The following is a 17,854-nucleotide window of genomic DNA, read 5'->3' as shown; positions in this document are numbered from 1 at the left end:
GACAAGTGAGGATGTTGGGACAGGTGAGGATTTTGGGACAGGTGAGGATGTTGGGACAGGTGAGGATATCACAGCAGGTGAAGCTTTTGGGACAGGTGAAGATGTCAGGACGGGTAAAGATGTTGGGACAGGCGAAGATTTGGGGGCAGATGAAGGTTTTGGGACAGTTGAGGATGTCAGGGCAGGTGAGGATTTTGGGACAAGTGAGGATGTCAGGACAGGTGAGAGTTTTGGGCAGGTGAAGCTTTTGGGACAAGTGAGGATTTTGGGACAGGTGAAGGTTTTGGGACAGGTGAGGATTTTGGGACAAGTGAGGATGTCAGGACAAGTGAAGGTTTTGGGACAGGTGATGATATCAGAGCAGGTGAGGATTTTGGAACAGGTGAGGATTTTGGGACAGGTGAGGATGTTGGCACAGGTGAGGATGTCAGGACAGGTGAAGGTTTTGGGACAGGTGATGATATCAGAGCAGGTCAGGATTTTGGAACAGGTGAGGATGTCAGGACAGGTGATATCAGAGCAGGTGAGGATGTTGGCACAGGTGAGGATTTTGGGACAGGTGAAGGTTTTGGGACAGGTGATGATATCAGGGCAGGTGAGGATGTTGGCACAGGTGAGGATGTTGGCACAGGTGAGGATTTTGGGACAGGTGAGGATGTTGGCACAGGTGATCTCAGCACCCATTAAGAGGAAAGGCAAATAAAGGCAAATCCATTTACAAAACTGCTTTTCCCCCCCAGTTTTTCCCACTTTTGTTTCAGCTTTGACCATTTGCAGCCCCTGTGCTGGAGCACCTGTCAGTCTCTGTGTGAGACACTCCCAAATCCTGGGGCACACAGGACACGCTGCTGCTTTTGCACTTTCTTGACATTTCCAGTTGATTTTTTTGGCATTTACACACAGCTCCTTGTACACTCTGTAATGTTCTTTTATTACCTTGATGCTGCAGGAAATGTTGTACAAAGGCTGGGGCCAGGGCTGCCCTTTAGTCACACACATCTGAAACGATCTGGGCTTTATTTGACTGGTGATTAGGAGGCTTTCAGGGCTCTAACTGAAGGGGAAAATAAATGTATTTAAAACTTAACCTGAGCCAGAGTGACAGAGAGAGCGTTGGCATAAATCAGAGTTTTATTTTGAGGGTAGGAGAAGGGTTCACTTGCTGAAATACCACCCTGGGCCTGCCCCAAAGCAAATTATTCACATTTTGGGTGTTAATTAAGGCTGAAGGAGGTGATCAGTGCAGTTTAAGCTGCTGCTTTGGGTGCTGGATTCCAAAATGCAGGAAATTCTCAGAACTTTGGGCCTGTAAGCCTAAGCTTAGAATTAAACCCAGGATTTGATCTGAGACCTTGGGAAAGGCTCCCAAACTGAGGTGCTGGAAATGAGAATGTGGATTTACAGTTTAAACAGAGACACATTGAGTTAAGAAGAGGGAAATTTCGAGTTTTAGAGTTTAAGATATTAAAAACAATAATAATATTAATTACAAAGGTAATCAAGGAGTTCAGGATGCAGTGCTGTAGGTTTGTGTGCCATAGCATGATTGGCTAACACTGTAGCATGAAGATGAAATATTTAAGGATTGGGTCAAAAATATAAATATCCTTGTTAGCAGTGTTTTATTGGTCAATAAATCCTTTAAAAGTCTTGTAAGTAAGGGTGTTGTGACCTTCTGACCTGTGCTGTGACAATGTGAGCCAAACTCACCCTTCCTGCCTGGGGAGGAGATAGAAACAAATCACATCATCTCAAAACCCACAAGTCCTGTCTGTAACTCCTTCAAAATCCCCTCCAAAATCCCTATTCTCAGAAATCTGTGGTTTGGTTTGTGGGATTTTACTTCATTTGGGTCTGAGGGATTTTACTTCATTTGGGTTTGTGGGATTTTTTACTTTATTTGGGTTTGTGGGATTTTAGTTTATTTGGGTCTGTGGGATTTTACTTTATTTGGGTTTGTGGGATTTCAGTTTATAGGGGTTTCTGGGACTTTTGTTCATTTAGGTTTGTGGGATTTTAGTTTATTTGGGTTTGTGGGATTTTAGTTTATTTGGATTTTTGGCTTTTACTTTATTTGGGTATTTGGGCCTGTGGGATTTTAGTTCATTTGGGTCTGTGGGATTTTTTACTTTATTTGGCTTTGTGGGATTTTACTTCATTTGGGTTTGTGGGATTTCAGTTTATAGGGGTTTCTGGGATTTTTGTTCATTTAGGTTTGTGGGATTTTAGTTTATTTGGGTTGGTGGGATTTTAGTTTATTTGGATTTTTGGCTTTTACTTTATTTGGGTATTTGGGCCTGTGGGATTTTAGTTCATTTGGGTCTGTGGGATTTTTTACTTTATTTGGCTTTGTGGGATTTTATTCATTTGGCTTTGTGGGATTTCAGTTTATAGGGGTTTCTGGGATTTTGTTCATTTAAGTTTGTGGGGTTTTAGTTTATTTAGATTTTTGGGTTTTACTTTATTTGGGTATTTGGGTCTGTGGGATTTTAGTTCATTTGGGTCTGTGGGATTTTTTACTTTATTTGGGTCTGTGGGTTTTTACTTCATTTGGGTTTGTGGGATTTTACTTTATAGGGGTTTCTGGGACTTTTGTTCATTTAGGTTTGTGGATTTTAGTTTATTTGGATTTTTGGGTTTTACTTTATTTGGGTATTTGGGTCTGTGGGATTTTAGTTCATTTGGCTTTGTGGGATTTTAGTTCATTTGGCTCTGAGGGATTTTAGTTCATTTGGGTTTGTGGGATTTTATTTATTTGGCTTTGTGGGATTTTAGTTTATAGGGTTCTCTGGGATTTTATTTATTTGGGTTTGTGTTTTTTTTTTAGTTTGGTTTGGCTTTGTTTGCTTTGAGTTTTCCTCCTTTAAGAACGCTCTGAGCCTACCAAACCCAGAAGCTCATTTGGGCACCTTTTAGACAAAAAAATCTCCATTATTGAGTCCCCAAAGCCAACAAGAACTCAACTGATCCCTCAACAGAGCCAAACTCCAGCTGGGAAAAGGGAGAAGTGGAGGAGCTTGAAAATGTGGGAATGGACCCCCCAAAATCCCATCTGGGGAGGGGAGAGAGCCTTGGGCCAGCCCAAAAATGGATTCAGGGGCTGCTGAGGAAAAAGAACTGAGGGCACCCACGGCAGGAGCTGAAAATCTGTCAGCGCCTTCTGGGGGAATGGGGAAAACAGAGAGGATTTCATTTCCATTTCAATAAAATGCTTGGATCTCAAGGTAATTTTTATTTGAACTTAGGAGCTTCCAGGAAACACCAGCAGTTCAGGGAGCTCGGTTTCAGCCCGTCTCATTTGGAAAATATTGAAATTAAATGCTTTCATGCTTTTAGCATCCCTAAATTTGTTTTCTTTCCCTGTTTACTGTCCCTTGAATTCAACATGATTTCCTAATTAGCCCTGTTCACCCTCAGACTGGGGGATTTTTCCTTCTTTTCTCACTAAAGGATTTTTTCTTTTCCCAGCCCCAACCCAGCTGTGGAGTCCTGAATTTCCTTTCAGCTGCAGAATTTTTTTTTTATTTTTTTTTTTGGAGCCAGTTATAAATAATCCCAGTTAAATTTGACTGGGATGTGAATCTTGACAGCCTCATCTGGTGGGAAAAAAAAATCTTCCTAAACATGTAGAAATGCCCATTTTTATTTTATTTTTGCTTGCCCTGGAAGGTGTGCAGAGGCTGGACTGCAAAGGGAATTAATTCCTCTCCTTGCTGCCTCACACCTGAGGAATTCACTCAGAGCTGACTTCAAATAAATCAGGCAAACTTGAGCCAGTGAGAGGAAAAGTGACACAAATTCCACAGAAATAATAAATAAAGCAGGGGATGCAGAGCAGGTGGTTCATTTGTTCACTAATGAAAGGATAAAAGAAGATTAAATTATTAAAGTAAATTCAATTATTGTGAAATCACCACCTCTGGGTGCTGTGTTAGAGTAGAGGGTGACAAATAAAAAGGGATTTAAGGAAAAACACAATGGTGGAACTTGGGTTAGGGTTGGAAAAGACTTCCCAAATCCAACTCTGGGGCAATCCCCACCTTGTCAAGCAGAGCATGAGGTTGTATTTTCATTTATATCCTTGTCAGGACACAATTTCTAAATCTAACTGTAGAAGAGGCATATAATTATATATATTAAAAAAGGGGGTGTGCATATATATATATATATATATATATATATATATATATATATTAGATATTTTTATATATATTTATATTTATATTTATATTTATATTTATATTTATATAATACGTATATACAAATATATAGATATATAATTTCTATATATTTTATATATATTACATATACATACATATGTACATTTTAAAAGGATAGAGATGAAAACCAATATTAAAAATAATATTTTAAATAGAAATCGATATAAAATACACCTGTATTTAAGTAAAATACAAATGAAGAGGGCTTTGTAAAAGTAGAGGGGTGCAATAATGCCAGATGCTATTTTTCTAGGAATGCTGAACTATGGAACTTAGAATTTTACTTTAAGGATGGGTTTTTCTTTGGTGGTCTGGATTTTTCCACCTCCCCCAAAAAAAGCAGAATTCAGTGGGAATTCCTGGAGGGACCCAGGGCCCTTTTTTAAAGGGGTATAAGGGGATATAAACCAATAAGTGACTATTTAAAATATATATAAACATAAAATACACAAATATTTAAATAAAATATTTTTAAAATGCCATTTTTTTAGGAACCTTCCTCTTTGTAAATTAAAAATTTTAATTTTAGGGCGGGGTTTTTGTTGGTGGTCTGGATTTTTCCCCCCCCCAAAAAAAAGCAGAATTCAGTGGGAATTCCTGGAGGGACCCAGGGCCCTGTTTCAAAGGGATCCAAAGGGATATAAACCAGTGTTTAAAAACCAGAGTGTTTTAAATATATTCAGACATAAAACATAAGAATATTTAAGTAAAATATTTTTTAAATGCCCTTCTTTTTAGGAACCTTCCTCTTTGCGACTTAAAATTTCAATTTTAATTAAATCAAAATGAAAATTAATTTTTTTAAATTAATCTAAAATTAAAATTTTTAAATTTTAGTTTTAGGGCGGGGTTTTTGTTGGTGGGCTGGATTTCTCCCCCTCCCCAAAAAAAAAGCAGAATTCAGTGGGAATTCCTGGAGGGACCCAGGGCCCTGTTTCAAAGGGATCCAAAGGGATATAAACCAGTGTTTAAAAACCAGAGTGTTTTAAATATATTCAGACATAAAACATATGAATATTTAAGTAAAATATTTTTTAAAACGCCCTTCTTTTTAGGAACCTTCCTCTTCGCAACTTAAAATTTCAATTTTAATTAAATTAAAATAAAAATTAATTTTTTAAAAATTAATTTAAAAATTAAAATTTTTAAATTTTAGTTTTAGGGCGGGGTTTTTTGTTGGTGGGCTGGATTTCTCCCCTCCCCAAAAATAAAGCAGAATTCAGTGGGAATTCCTGGCAGGAAGCAGGGCCCTGTGGATCCCTGAGGAATTCCAGGGGATGAAACTTTCCCTTCCCAAGACATCGATGGCAGCTGCAGCGAATTCTCTCTGCAAACACTGAGTGAAAAGGAGCAATTAGGGCTGCACCGACACTGCTCATTTTCAGGAATTAGAGGCGTTCAATCCCCAGGGAAAGGAGCTGGAGCTGTTTGGAGATAAATACTGGGCTCGTTCTTCACAGGCTCTTTGCAGAGTTGTGCAAACAGATGGAGAAAATACAATTAAATTGTGTTTTTATTGCTGCTTCCGTCCCTCTCGGAGCATTCCTGGCCCTGGGGTTTTTTTGGGATGTTGCTGCTGCGCTTCTCCCTTTTCCCAGCTGGAGTTTGGCTCTGCTGAGGGATCAGGTTGAGTTCTTGTTGGCTCAATAATGGAGATTTTTGTCTAAAAGGTGCCCAAATGAGCTGCTGGGTTTGGTAGGCTCAGAGTGTCCTTGGTGGAAGAGGAAAACCCAAAGCAAACAAAGCCAAACCAAACTAAAAACCACAAACCCAAATAAATAAAATCCCTCAAACCCAAATGAACTAAAATCCCACAAAGCCAAATGAACTAAAATCCCACAAAGCCAAATAAATAAAATCCCTCAAACCCAAATAAATAAAATCCCACAAAGCCAAATGAACTAAAATCCCACAAAGCCAAATGAACTAAAATCTCACAAACCCAAATAAAGAAAAATCCACAAAACCAAACAAATTAAAAAGTCACAAAAGAAACTAAAAAGCCACAAAACCAGCCAGCCAGAAAATCCACAAAAGCAAAACAAATAATCCATAAACCAAACAAATTAAAAGCCACAAACTCAAATAAATGAAAAGACATAAAACAAACTATAGCCCACAAATCTGAACAAACTAAAAACTGCAAACCAAATAAACTAAAAGCCACAAAACCCAAACAAACAAAAAATCCAAACTAAAAACCACAAACCAAATGACTTGAAAAGACACAAACCCAAATGAACTAAAAACCACAAACCAAACCCAAAAAAACCCAAATTAAAGAACACACAAAGCCAAGCTAAAGACCACAAACCAAACAAATTAAAATCCACAAAACCCAAACTAAGTCCACACAAACCCAAACAAATGAAAACCCCAAATTAAAGACCACAAACCCAAATAAACTAAAAACTAATCAAACAGAAAACCCAAACTAAAGAACAAACCCAGCCAAACAAAAAACCCAAATTAAAGACCACAAACCCAAATAAACTAAAGAACACAAACTAAACAAACAAAAAACCACAAATACAAATAAACTAAAAACCACCAACCAAACAAACTAAAACCCAAAATAAAGAAGACACGAAGCCAAACAAACTAAAAACCACAAACCAAACAAACTAAAACCCACAAAACAAATCAAATTAAAATCCACAAACCCCAAACTAGATCCCCACGAACCCAAACAAGCAAAAAACCCAAATTAAAGACCACAAACCCAAATAAAGACCACAAACTAAACAAACAAAAAAACCACAAACTCAAATAAACTAAAAACCACCAAACAAAAACCCAAATTAAAGACCACAAACCCAAATAAACTAAAGACCACAAACTAAACAAACAAAAAACCACAAACACAAATAAACTAAAAACCACCAACCAAACTAAAACCCAAACTGAAGAACACCCGAAGCCAAACAAACTAAAAACCACAAAACAAATCAAATTAAAATCCACAAGCCCCAAACTAGATCCCCACAAACCCAAACAAGCAAAAAATCCAAATTAAAGACCACAAACCCAAATAAACTAAAGACCACAAACTAAACAAACAAAAAAACCACAAACCCAAATAAACTAAAAACCACCAACCAAACAAACTAAAACCCAAAATAAAGACCACAAACCCAAATAAACTAAAGACCACAAACTAAACAAACAAAAAACCACAAACACAAATAAACTAAAAACCACCAACCAAACAAACTAAAACCCAAACTAAAGAACGCACGAAGCCAAACAAACAGAAACCCCAAATTAAAGACCACAAACCCAAACAAACCAAAAAGCAATCAAACAAAAAAAACCCAAACTGAAGAACACACAAAGCCAAACAAACAAAAACCCCAGAAAGCCAAACAAAAACCCCACAAAGCCAAACAAAAACCCCACAAAGCCAAACAAACAAAAACCCCACAAAGCCAAACAAAAACCCCAGAAAGCCAAACAAAAACCCCACAAAGCCAAACAAAAACCCCACAAAGCCAAACAAACAAAAACCCCACAAAGCCAAACAAAAACCCCACAAAGCCAATCAAACACAGCGAAACATCCTGCTGCAGATATTGAGGGTGAAATATTCCAAATTTCCAATATTAATGAAGAGCTGAATGCAGAATGAGCTGGGAATGCTGATGGGGAGTTCCCACTTGGAATTCTGGAATGGTTTGGGTGGGTTTTGGGTTCAAACCTGATCCCGTTCCCCCCCTGCCAGGGCAGGGACGCCTTCCATGATCCCAGGGTGGCTCCAGCCTGGCCTTGGACACCTCCAGGGATCCAGGGGCAGCCCCAGCTGCTCTGGGAGCCCCATCCTGTGGGATCTCAGCACATCGTTCCCGATGTCCAGAGATGCCAGGAGAACCCTTGGGGGTCTCGAAAACCCTGGAATGTTGCCAAGAGTGTTTGGTGGCTTGATTTTGATCCATCCACAGAAGTAACAAGAGTCTGAGGACATGAGAATCACTTTAGAGTACAAGGTGTAAAAGAGACACATTTAGAGGGTGAGATATAGACTTTAAGGTTTTTGGTACAGGGGGGTTATGGAGACAAGATGGAGGGATCAGGGCGTGTCTTGTCCTTCTTCTTTCTTCTTCTTGTCCTCCATCTCCTGTGATGATGTTGGCACTTAGAGATTGGTTTCTAGTGAAGGTGCACTTGCTAACATGGGCGAAAAGCATTGGGAAATAAAGGTAAATATTGTATACGTAGGTTTTAGTATAAAAAGACATGACCGCCCCGTGGGTGGTCAGAGAGTGCCTGTGACTGCCTGCAGATCAGACCTCTGTTGGGCAGACAGAAAAATTTTGTAGATAAGAAATAATAAACAACCTGAAGACCGAAAGCTGAAGAGTCCAGACTCGTCCTTTGCATCGTGCCCACCAAAGAACCACCCTGCCCGTGTCGGGGCAGAGACAGACAGACAGACGGACCCGACACCATCCCAACCCCTCCCCACCCTCACAGGGAATTTTTCCACCCCAGTGCCTGATCAGAGCCTTCAGCTCAGGTAAATTCATCAGCTTCCAACAATTTTATCACTTCCGAATTCCTCCTGAGCTTCAGGGCTGTCTGATGTCCTGTGGGGTTTGGAAAGTGGGGAAACAATTCCTGAATATCCTGAATATTTATTGGGATCTTCCTCATCCCTTCTCCTGAGCTGTGCTCCATGAAGAAAATCAAGTTTGTAGCCCTTCACAGCTTGGGGTGATAAAGCCACGGAGAAAACAGCATGGCAGGCCATAAAATCCTGGATTTTGGGATGTGCCAGCACAGGAACTTTAATTTGCTTTTATTTTTTTTTTTTTTCCTGCAGGGATTTTTCCCTGGATTCCATGGAAAAGCAGGAGAGCAGGGCAGGGCTGTCAATACTATTGAGTGCCAGGGCTGTTGTACACGGGGCAGTGTCTGCAGGAGGAGATGGATAATCAGATTTCAAGCATAGCCCTGCATTGATTGTGTCCCCAATTAAGTGGTTTCCACCTCATAGAAAACATTTGGTTTGCCTTGAGCAGGTTTTTCATGGGGAATTTTTTTTTTTCCATGTCCCTGTTCACAACCTGCAGCTCCTGCTCCATTTCCACGGGTTGGAAATGAGGGATTTGGCACAAATATTCCCTGGCAGTGACGTGTGTGGGGTGCTGGATGGGAATCTGGAATCAAAATCCCTCACCTGGGCTTTTTATCCCAAATTAACCCCAATCCCTGCTGGTGCTTGGGGTCTGTGCCAGCACTGGGGGAGCTGGTGTGAATAAAAACCTTGCTTTAGGTCAGAAAGGCCCAAAAATTCCTCCTGCAGCATTTAGACAGCAGTTGCTGTTCTCTGGACAACTCCCAGAGCCCAGAAAAGCCACCTGAGAGATCCAGAGCTGCCTTTTAAATCCTATTTAGCTGTTTATTTCCACTTCGCTCCTGAACAACAACAACAAAAAAAAGAAAAAAGGACAGAACAGAGCTGGAATTGTTCTCCTGGCCACAAGCACATTCCAGGCAGTGCCACTGCAGCCTTGCCAGGGGAGGGAATGGCAAATGGGCATGGCAGGGGTGATGCAGTTTATTTTTGCCAGCGCTGCTCCATCGTGTCCAGTACATTTTGGGATGGGAAAATGCAGCCAGGTGTCTGCCCTGAGCAGGGCTGGTGGCTGCAGCAGGTGCTCAGGCACTCCTAAAGCAGAAAAAAATCTTGATTAGAGAATGAAGGAATAAATGGAAATGGAGCTGTGCTGGGAATTCAGCTGGGTTTGCCTGGGAGTTTGGGAGTCTTGTTCATGAATCCACACTTTTAGGGGGGGAAAGGGACAGAAGCAGGGCTGGGGATGTTCACTGAGGGTGGCTCTGGATCCACGAGGTTCCCATGAATTCCCAAGGTCAAATATCCTTGGGGTGGCTGCAGCCGAGAGAGGAGAAACCCCTTAAAAACTCAATTTCCATGGATTTTTCTGCCTCTGAGCCTGTGACCCTCAGCTGCCGATTCCAAAGGATCTTCCTGATGGAATCACCTCATCCCAGAGCATTCTCAGGGCTGGGAGCACCTGAATTTTGGGGTGGATCCCGTGGATTTCCTGAGGTGCAGGATGGGCTGAGCTTGGTGCTGCAGCTCCTTGGGGCTGCATCACTGAGCACTGCACATCAACAGGGAAATAAAAACTCAGGGTTCAGATTTCCACATCCCAGAGTTCAGATTTCCACACCCCAGGATTCAGATTTCCAAAGCCAAGAGTTCAGATTTTTAGAGCACACAATTCAGATTTTTCGGGCACACAATTCAGATTTTTAGGGCACACAATTCAGATTTTTCGAGCACACAATTCAGATTTTTTAGGGCACACAATTCAGATTTTTCGAGCACACAATTCAGATTTTTCGGGCACACAATTCAGATTTTTTGAGCACACAATTCAGATTTTTTAGGGCACACAATTCAGATTTTTAGGGCACACAATTCAGATTTTTCGGGCACACAATTCAGATTTTTCGAGCACACAATTCAGATTTTTAGGGCACACAATTCAGATTTTTTAGGGCACACAATTCAGCTCGTGCTGTTGCTCCTGGAGTGCTCAGTGGGATTTTTGGAGCTGTAAAATCCTGGAATGGCAGTGACCGGGATTTACTGGGGATTCCTGTCCTGGACGCTGGGGATTGGTGGCTGTGGATGTGCTGCTCCCATTCCTGCTGCTGTTCCCATTGTTCCAACGAGGGCAGAGGGGAAAATCCCACTGAAATCTGTGTGGATTTGGGATTTTCCTGCTTTTCCCCTCCCAATCAGGGTTTGGTGGCTGTGGATGTGCTGCTCCTGCTGTCCCTGAGTGTTCTCATTGCTCCAATGAAGGCTGAGGGAAAAATCCCACTGAAATTCATGTGAATTTTGCATTTTCCTGCTTTTCCTCCCCAATCCAGCCCAGCAGAGCCAGGTCCCTGAGTGTTCCCATTGCTCCAACGAGGGCAGAGGGAAAAATCCCACTGAAATCTCTGTGGATTTGGGATTTTTCTGCTTTTCCCCTCCCAATCCAGCCCAGCAAAGCCAGGTCCCTGAGTATTTTCCCGTTTTTCCAAGGAGGACAGAGGGAAAAATCTCATTTAAATCTATGTGATTTTGGGATTTTCCTACTTTTCCCCTAATCCAGCCCAGCACAGCCACATCCCAGGGCTGGATCATTTTCTCCCCATCAGGATCTCAGACTCACCCAGCTCTCCAGGAAAGGAAGAGTCAAACCTTCCTTTTATTTTATTTAATTTTTTTTTTCCTTTTTAGCCACACAAAAAGATTTTTATGACTTCAATGAGCTCCCAGCCAGTCTGCTTTAATACCCCACTAATTGATTTTAAGGCTTGGAAGCAGCAGAGCTAATTAGCATTTGCTGACTCAGCCCCAAGCCCCCCTCCCTCAGATATTGACCCACGTTTGCTGCAGCCCTAAATGAAGTCGAGGGAATATTAAGTGTCTCCTATTGGCGTGTCATTTGCATATGCAAATGAGCCCAGTCAGGAGGCTCTATTAAAGCATTTAAGCAAATTCAAGTGACACTTGCAGTGAAGGAGCTGCCACTCCTGGGTGAGGGAGGAGAGGAAAAAAATCAATGCAGGAGCCTCTGAGGGAGCTCTGGAGCTCAAATTTGGCCAATTTTGGTGCTTAACTTTTCCAAATTTACTGCTTGAATTTTTCCCATTTTGGTGCCTTAATTTGGTCCATTTTGGTGCCTAATTTGCCCCATGATAGTGCTTTAATTTTTCCCATTATGGTGCTTTAATTTGTCCGGTTTTGGTGCTGAATTTGGCCCATTATGGTGCTTGAGTTTGGCCCATTTTAGTGCTGAATTTGTCCAATTTTACTGCTTGAATTTGGCCCATTTTGGTGCTTTAATTTTTCCCAGTTTGGTGCTGAATATGTCCAATTTTACTGCTTGAGTTTGTCCCATTTTGGTGCTTGAATTTGTCCCATTTTGGTGCTGAATTTGGCCCATTTTGGTGCTTAATTTGTCCCATTTTGCTGCTGAATTTGGCCCCTTATTGTGCCTGAATTTGTCCCATTTTGATGCCTGAATTTGGCCCATTATTGATGCTGAGTTACTCTATTTATATCAAACACATCTATTAATATATGTAAATCCAGGTGTTTCTCCTCTGCTGGATCAAACCTCCACATCCAGATCTTTGTGATCCCAACAAATCCCATGAAATGCTGGGAGCACTTTTCAGCCTGAGGGGGGGGAAAAAAATATGAGCTCATTCAATTCCAGAGAGCTTCTGGTGCCAAAGCAAGGGAGAAAACAACAAAAAAAAAATCACATTTTTTCTGCCTGGGAATGGGCAGTGAGCAGTGCAGAATGGAGGGAGGGGAATTTGGCAGCTCTGATGTTATTCCACAAACAGGCAGCGTGGCATGGCTGGATATTTTCAGCTTTGCACAAAAGCTGAGGGGAAAGAAAGAGGCTGGGTAAAAAAAGCTTGGGGAAAATGGGTTCCAAATCACCCATTCAGAGCCCAAAACTGAGTCCAGAGCAGTCTTCCCTTTTTGTTTCTTTCCTGATGGTTTTTAGGAAGAATTTGTCCTTAAATTACTTATTTATTTCTGTGGAGCATCTGGAATTTAACCGGAATTTTTATCTGACTTTCCTCTGGGCCCTGCTGGAGCTGGGAGTGTGTGGAAATTCCATCTCCTGGCTGGAGGAACAAACCTGAATTTCCCAAAATGAATTGTGAAATGTCCATTTGTGACCGTGCTGAATTGTGCAATGAGCCGATTGTTTCGCCCTGGCCTCGTGGGGGAAGCAAATTTGCAGGAATATTTCTTTCCTCTCATTTCCCTCCCCATTTTTATTTCATTCTGGTGGTTTTCCCCCACAGCTGGGTGTCCCATTTGTACAAACCCACATCATTTATCCTGAATTTGGGAACATCTCCTGCTTCAGCCTCTTCCCAACCCTCCCAGAGTTTTTTGCTGCTGGAATTTTGGTTTTTTCCCCAATGCTGTGTCATTGAATTCTGTGGATTTTCCCCCCCTCCTGCGGATTTTTAATCCCTTTAGTGCTGCTCTGTAGGGCTTGGCTGGAGCTCAGGGATGTCTGGGATGGGGTTGGAGCCGCCCTGGATTTACCAGGACCTGGAGCTTGGTGCGGAATTCTCCTTTCAGATCAAAAATTACATAAAAACCCTGCTCAGTGTGAGGGGAACAAACAGGATTTGAAGCCCAGGAGTCTCCAGAATCTTCATGGAACTGACAGAGAGGTGATTCCAGAATTGTCCAGGGAAATGGGGGCAGTTTGTTCCACAGGCCGTGTCAGAAATCGTTGGATTTGTGTTTTTTCAGAGTGTCCTAGACAGAGACCCAGGTCCCAGACTGTCCTGGAATTCACATTCCAGACATCTTCTTATACATTTATAAATATTTATAGATTTAATGCTCTAAACTAAACCAGAGGAATCTTTTTTTTTTTTTTCCATTTAAAATACATTGGAATAATGAATATTGTTTTTAACCCACTCCTCAGTGCCAACTCTCATCCTGTAAAATTAAACCTAGAGCACAGAACAGGAGGAAAAATTTATTTATTCCCTACAATAACCCCATTAATTGTGTTTTGATGGGAATTCCCAACCAAGTCCTGGTGTTTTTATCCCAAACCATCTCCCAGCATTTCAACAATGGGATTTTGTGGCCTCAGGAACTGGTGGCTGCTAAGGAAAGAATTCAGCAGGGAAAAAAAAATAAAAACTTTCCTGGAAGTCAAATTCCTGATCTACATTTGTAATTCTGCATGAGCAGATCCTCAGCGGGCCAGAGCAGCTGGAATTTGGATATTTTACAGAAAAAATCCATGTTCTGCTGCAAGGGCAATGGAGCAGAGCACAACAAAGCCCTGGAGCAATTTGTGTGAGCAGCAATTGGAGCCCTGAAATTCCCCCTGGAAATTCCAGGGGCAGCCTTGGAAGCAGTGGCTGGGAACAGAGCAGGGATATTCTGATTTATTTTGTGGAGAAATCAGCTGGGAAGGGAAAGTTTTGGGATCTTGGAGAAGGGTCGGGTTGGGTTGGGCCTGCCCAGGTTGTGCAGCCCCTGAAACTCTGATTTTGATGGAATTTTGGGCTCTGAAGGAGAAGATTCAGGCCAGTTGGGAGGGTTTCTATTTGGGTTTTTTTTTGGGTTCAGTCCAGCCCTTTCTCTTCCCCCTTGCTCTGAGTCCTTTAAAGCAGATTTGAGTCCTGTTTCCATGACAATGTTTGTACGGTAGATGCTTTGCTGTATGGATATATAGATTTTTTTTTCATTTGTAACAACTCCCCTGCATGAATTCCTGGAGTATTTAAGGTCTCCTTGAGCTGTTTGGAACATTTATTCCAAATTATATATATTTTAATATATAAAAATATATATTAAATATATATATATATAATTTTATATATTTATTAAATATTTTATATATTTTATATATAATTCAATAGAAAATATTATATATTATATATAATCACATATAATTCTATATTAACATACAATATAGATAATAGATTCGATTATATATTAATATAATGTATAATCTATTAATCTAGTATCTGTATTGCATATTAATACAATTCAGTTATTTCATCTTCCAATAGTTTCAGCAGCAAAGTGAAAAATTCACCAAAATCAGGAAAATTTCCTGTAAATTCCCCAGTTTTGTGCAGAAATTAATTTGGCAGAAATTAATTAATATATTGATACATTTAATTATATTATATAACCATTATGTGTTATATGTTATATATTGTATTATATATAGTATAGTATATGTAATATATATTTTATATATTATATATTTATACATTATACACTACATATTTTATATAAGATATATAATAAATAATATATATAATGTATAGTGTATAAATATATAATATATAACATATAATATATAATATATAATATGTTATATATGATATATTATATGTTATATATTATATATTATATAATATATATTATTTATATTATAAAAATATATTATATATTATATATTATATATATATATATTATATATTATATATTATATATTATATATTTATATATTATATCCAGCCTTGCAATCTGGAGCAGCAAAGGTGCTGAAATCAGGAGAAATTCCTGTCCCTGAACAGATTCAGGCACTGGGGAGATCCCAAGTGCAGCTGAAAGAGCTGAGCCCTTCCCAGCCCCTGCTCGTGCTGAGCCCTGGGCGTGTTTTTATGACATAATTGGATCACTTGAGCTGTGTTTGCAGTGAAGGGGATGAAATTACCATCTGGAGGTTTGGGGTTTTTTATTTTTCATCAGTTATGACCACAAATTAATAATGAGTCTGCGGAGCTGGAGGCAGCTGGTGACCAGAATTGCTGTGGCAGCTCTGTGGGCTGTTTGTGGCACCGTCCTTGGGGTGGCTTTGGTTCCTGGCTGTTGATGGGAGGTGGCTGCACTGCCAGCTCAGCCTCCTTGGGCTTTTGGTGTCCTGTTTTGATGTCAGGGATGTGATATTTCATTTTTTCCCCCTCTTCCCGCAATTTCTGTGCTCTCACTCCTGCTCCGGGAGGTTGATGTCCTGGGAAGTCTTTTTTGGTGGTTTTGGGTAGCCAGGCTTCCCAAGAAGGAACAGAGAAAGATGAACTGTGAGAGGGGTGAAACAAGAAGGAATAAATTCCCAAAGCAGTCGGGAAATGAAAACAAACAAGTTTATCCCTGATTATTTGTGGGTGTGAGGCAGCCCTTGCGGAGTCTGAGAGGAGCTGAAGGAAGTGGAAGCTGTGAATTTTGGGGGTTTCTGCCCCAGCCCTGAGCATTATTCACGGTTTAACCTCAGGGCAGCTGAGCTGGCTCAGTCTCCTCACCTGGGGAGAAGGGAGAGCAGGAATGTGCTGGGCAATCCCCACCAGAGCACACAGCCTCGAGCTGCCCCAAGGGAAATACAGGCTGGATAACAGGAAAAGGATTTTTACAGGAAGGTGAGAAAGTTCTGGAATGTTCTGCCCAGGGAGGTGGTGGAGTCCCCATCCCTGGGGGTGTTTAACAAAGCCTAGATGTGGCACTGGGTGCCAGGGTTGAGTTGAGGTGTTGGGACATGGACTCAATGATCCTGAAGGTCTCTTCCAACCTGGACATTCTGAAATTCTGTGCATTTGTGTTCCCTGGGCATTCCTGGGGTGTTCCCTGGGCATTCCTGGGGTGTTTGCTCTGCCCAGGGAGGTGGTGCAGTCACCATCCCTGGATGGGTTTAAAACAAGCCTGGATGTGGCACTGGGTGCCAGGGTTGAGTTGAGGTGTTGGGGCATGGACTCAATGATCTTGAAGGTCTCTTGCAGCCTGGTCATTCTGAAATTCTGTGCATTTGTGTTCCCTGGGCATTCCTGGGTGTTTGCTCTGCCCAGGGAGGTGGTGCAGTCCCCATCCCTGGGGGTGTTTAACAAAGCCTGGATGTGGCCCTGGGTGCCAGGGTTGAGTTGAGGTTTTGGGACCTGGACTCAATGATCCTGAAGGTCTCTTCCAACCCAGTGATTCTGTGATTGTGTGGAAGCTGGGAGTGAGGGAGAGCTGAGCCGTGTGTGACCCTGTGGGGACACCCAGGTGACACCTGGAGCATGGCTGTGTCCCCAGCCCTGCCCATTGCAGAGGGGGCTGTGAGCCCAGGGATGCAGTGTAGTGCTGCAATATTTATTTCTTTACCGTTTTATTTATTTATTTAGCAGATGGAGCTGGCTGCAGCCCCCGCTCCCGGGTGAGGAGCCAGCAGCCAGAGGAGATCAACGAGCAGCTGAACAATGTGGCCTCTAAAGTTGGAAGTGGCTTTTTTCCGCCAGAACAAAGAGTGCTCGGTGGGCAGGGCCGGCTGCAGGGAGGAGCAGAGCAGACCAACACTGGCACCCAGTGTCTGAGTGGGATCAGCTCAGACGGAGCAGGGGCAGCTCAGGCTGGTCCCACGCTGAGCTCTCAGCACGGAGCGAGGGCTCTGATCTGACTCCATGCTTGATTTATTATTTTATGATATATATTGCATTAAAACTATACTAAAAGAATGGAAGAAAGGATTTCATCAGAAGGCTGGCTAAGAATAGAATAGGAAAGAATGATAACAAAGGTTTGTGTCTCTGTGTCCGAGCCAGCTGGGCTGTGATTGGCCATGAATTAGAAACAACCACATGAGCCCAATCCCAGCTGCACCTGTTGCATTCCACAGCAGCAGATAACCATTGTTTGCATTTTGTTCTTGAAGCCTCTCAGCTTCTCAGGAGGAGCAATCCTAAAGAAAGGATTTTCTATAAAAGATGTGTGTGACACCCTGGCAGCTCAGCTCCTCTCTGCTCCACTCTGGGGCCTGGAGAGGCTGCCTGGAACAGCCTGGACAGAGTTAAGGGAATAATTTACATTATTTCTTTATCAAAAGGGTTTATGAAAGGGTTTGTACAGGATGCACCTTGGGCAGCACAAGGACATTTCCCGCTCTCTCCCAAGAGCCTGGCTGAAGCTACACCCAAGATAGACCCTGAGTTTTATAACTTACAAAGCTTTTATAAGTTTTATTTATATGTTGAGGTTAACTGTCCAATTCCAGCTGCAGGTGATGCAGTCCCACCCTCCCAGTTTGCTCCCCTCCATTCCTGCTGTTTGCACTTTTTGGGGCTAAGGCTGC

General features: G+C 41.7%; 1 protein-coding gene across 3 annotated transcripts in view; it reads left to right on the top strand.

Moving 5' to 3' along the window:
• The window catches only part of CSMD2 (CUB and Sushi multiple domains 2), a 276,036-nt gene that overhangs the window by 46,829 nt on the left and 211,353 nt on the right, over positions 1-17,854 (top strand). The window lies entirely within an intron of this gene.

This window comes from Agelaius phoeniceus, chromosome 22 (genome assembly GCF_051311805.1).
Source record: "Agelaius phoeniceus isolate bAgePho1 chromosome 22, bAgePho1.hap1, whole genome shotgun sequence".
Lineage (NCBI taxonomy): Eukaryota > Metazoa > Chordata > Aves > Passeriformes > Icteridae > Agelaius > Agelaius phoeniceus.
The sequence above is the reverse complement of the archived record's forward strand: the minus strand, read 5'-3'. Positions and strand labels throughout refer to the sequence as shown.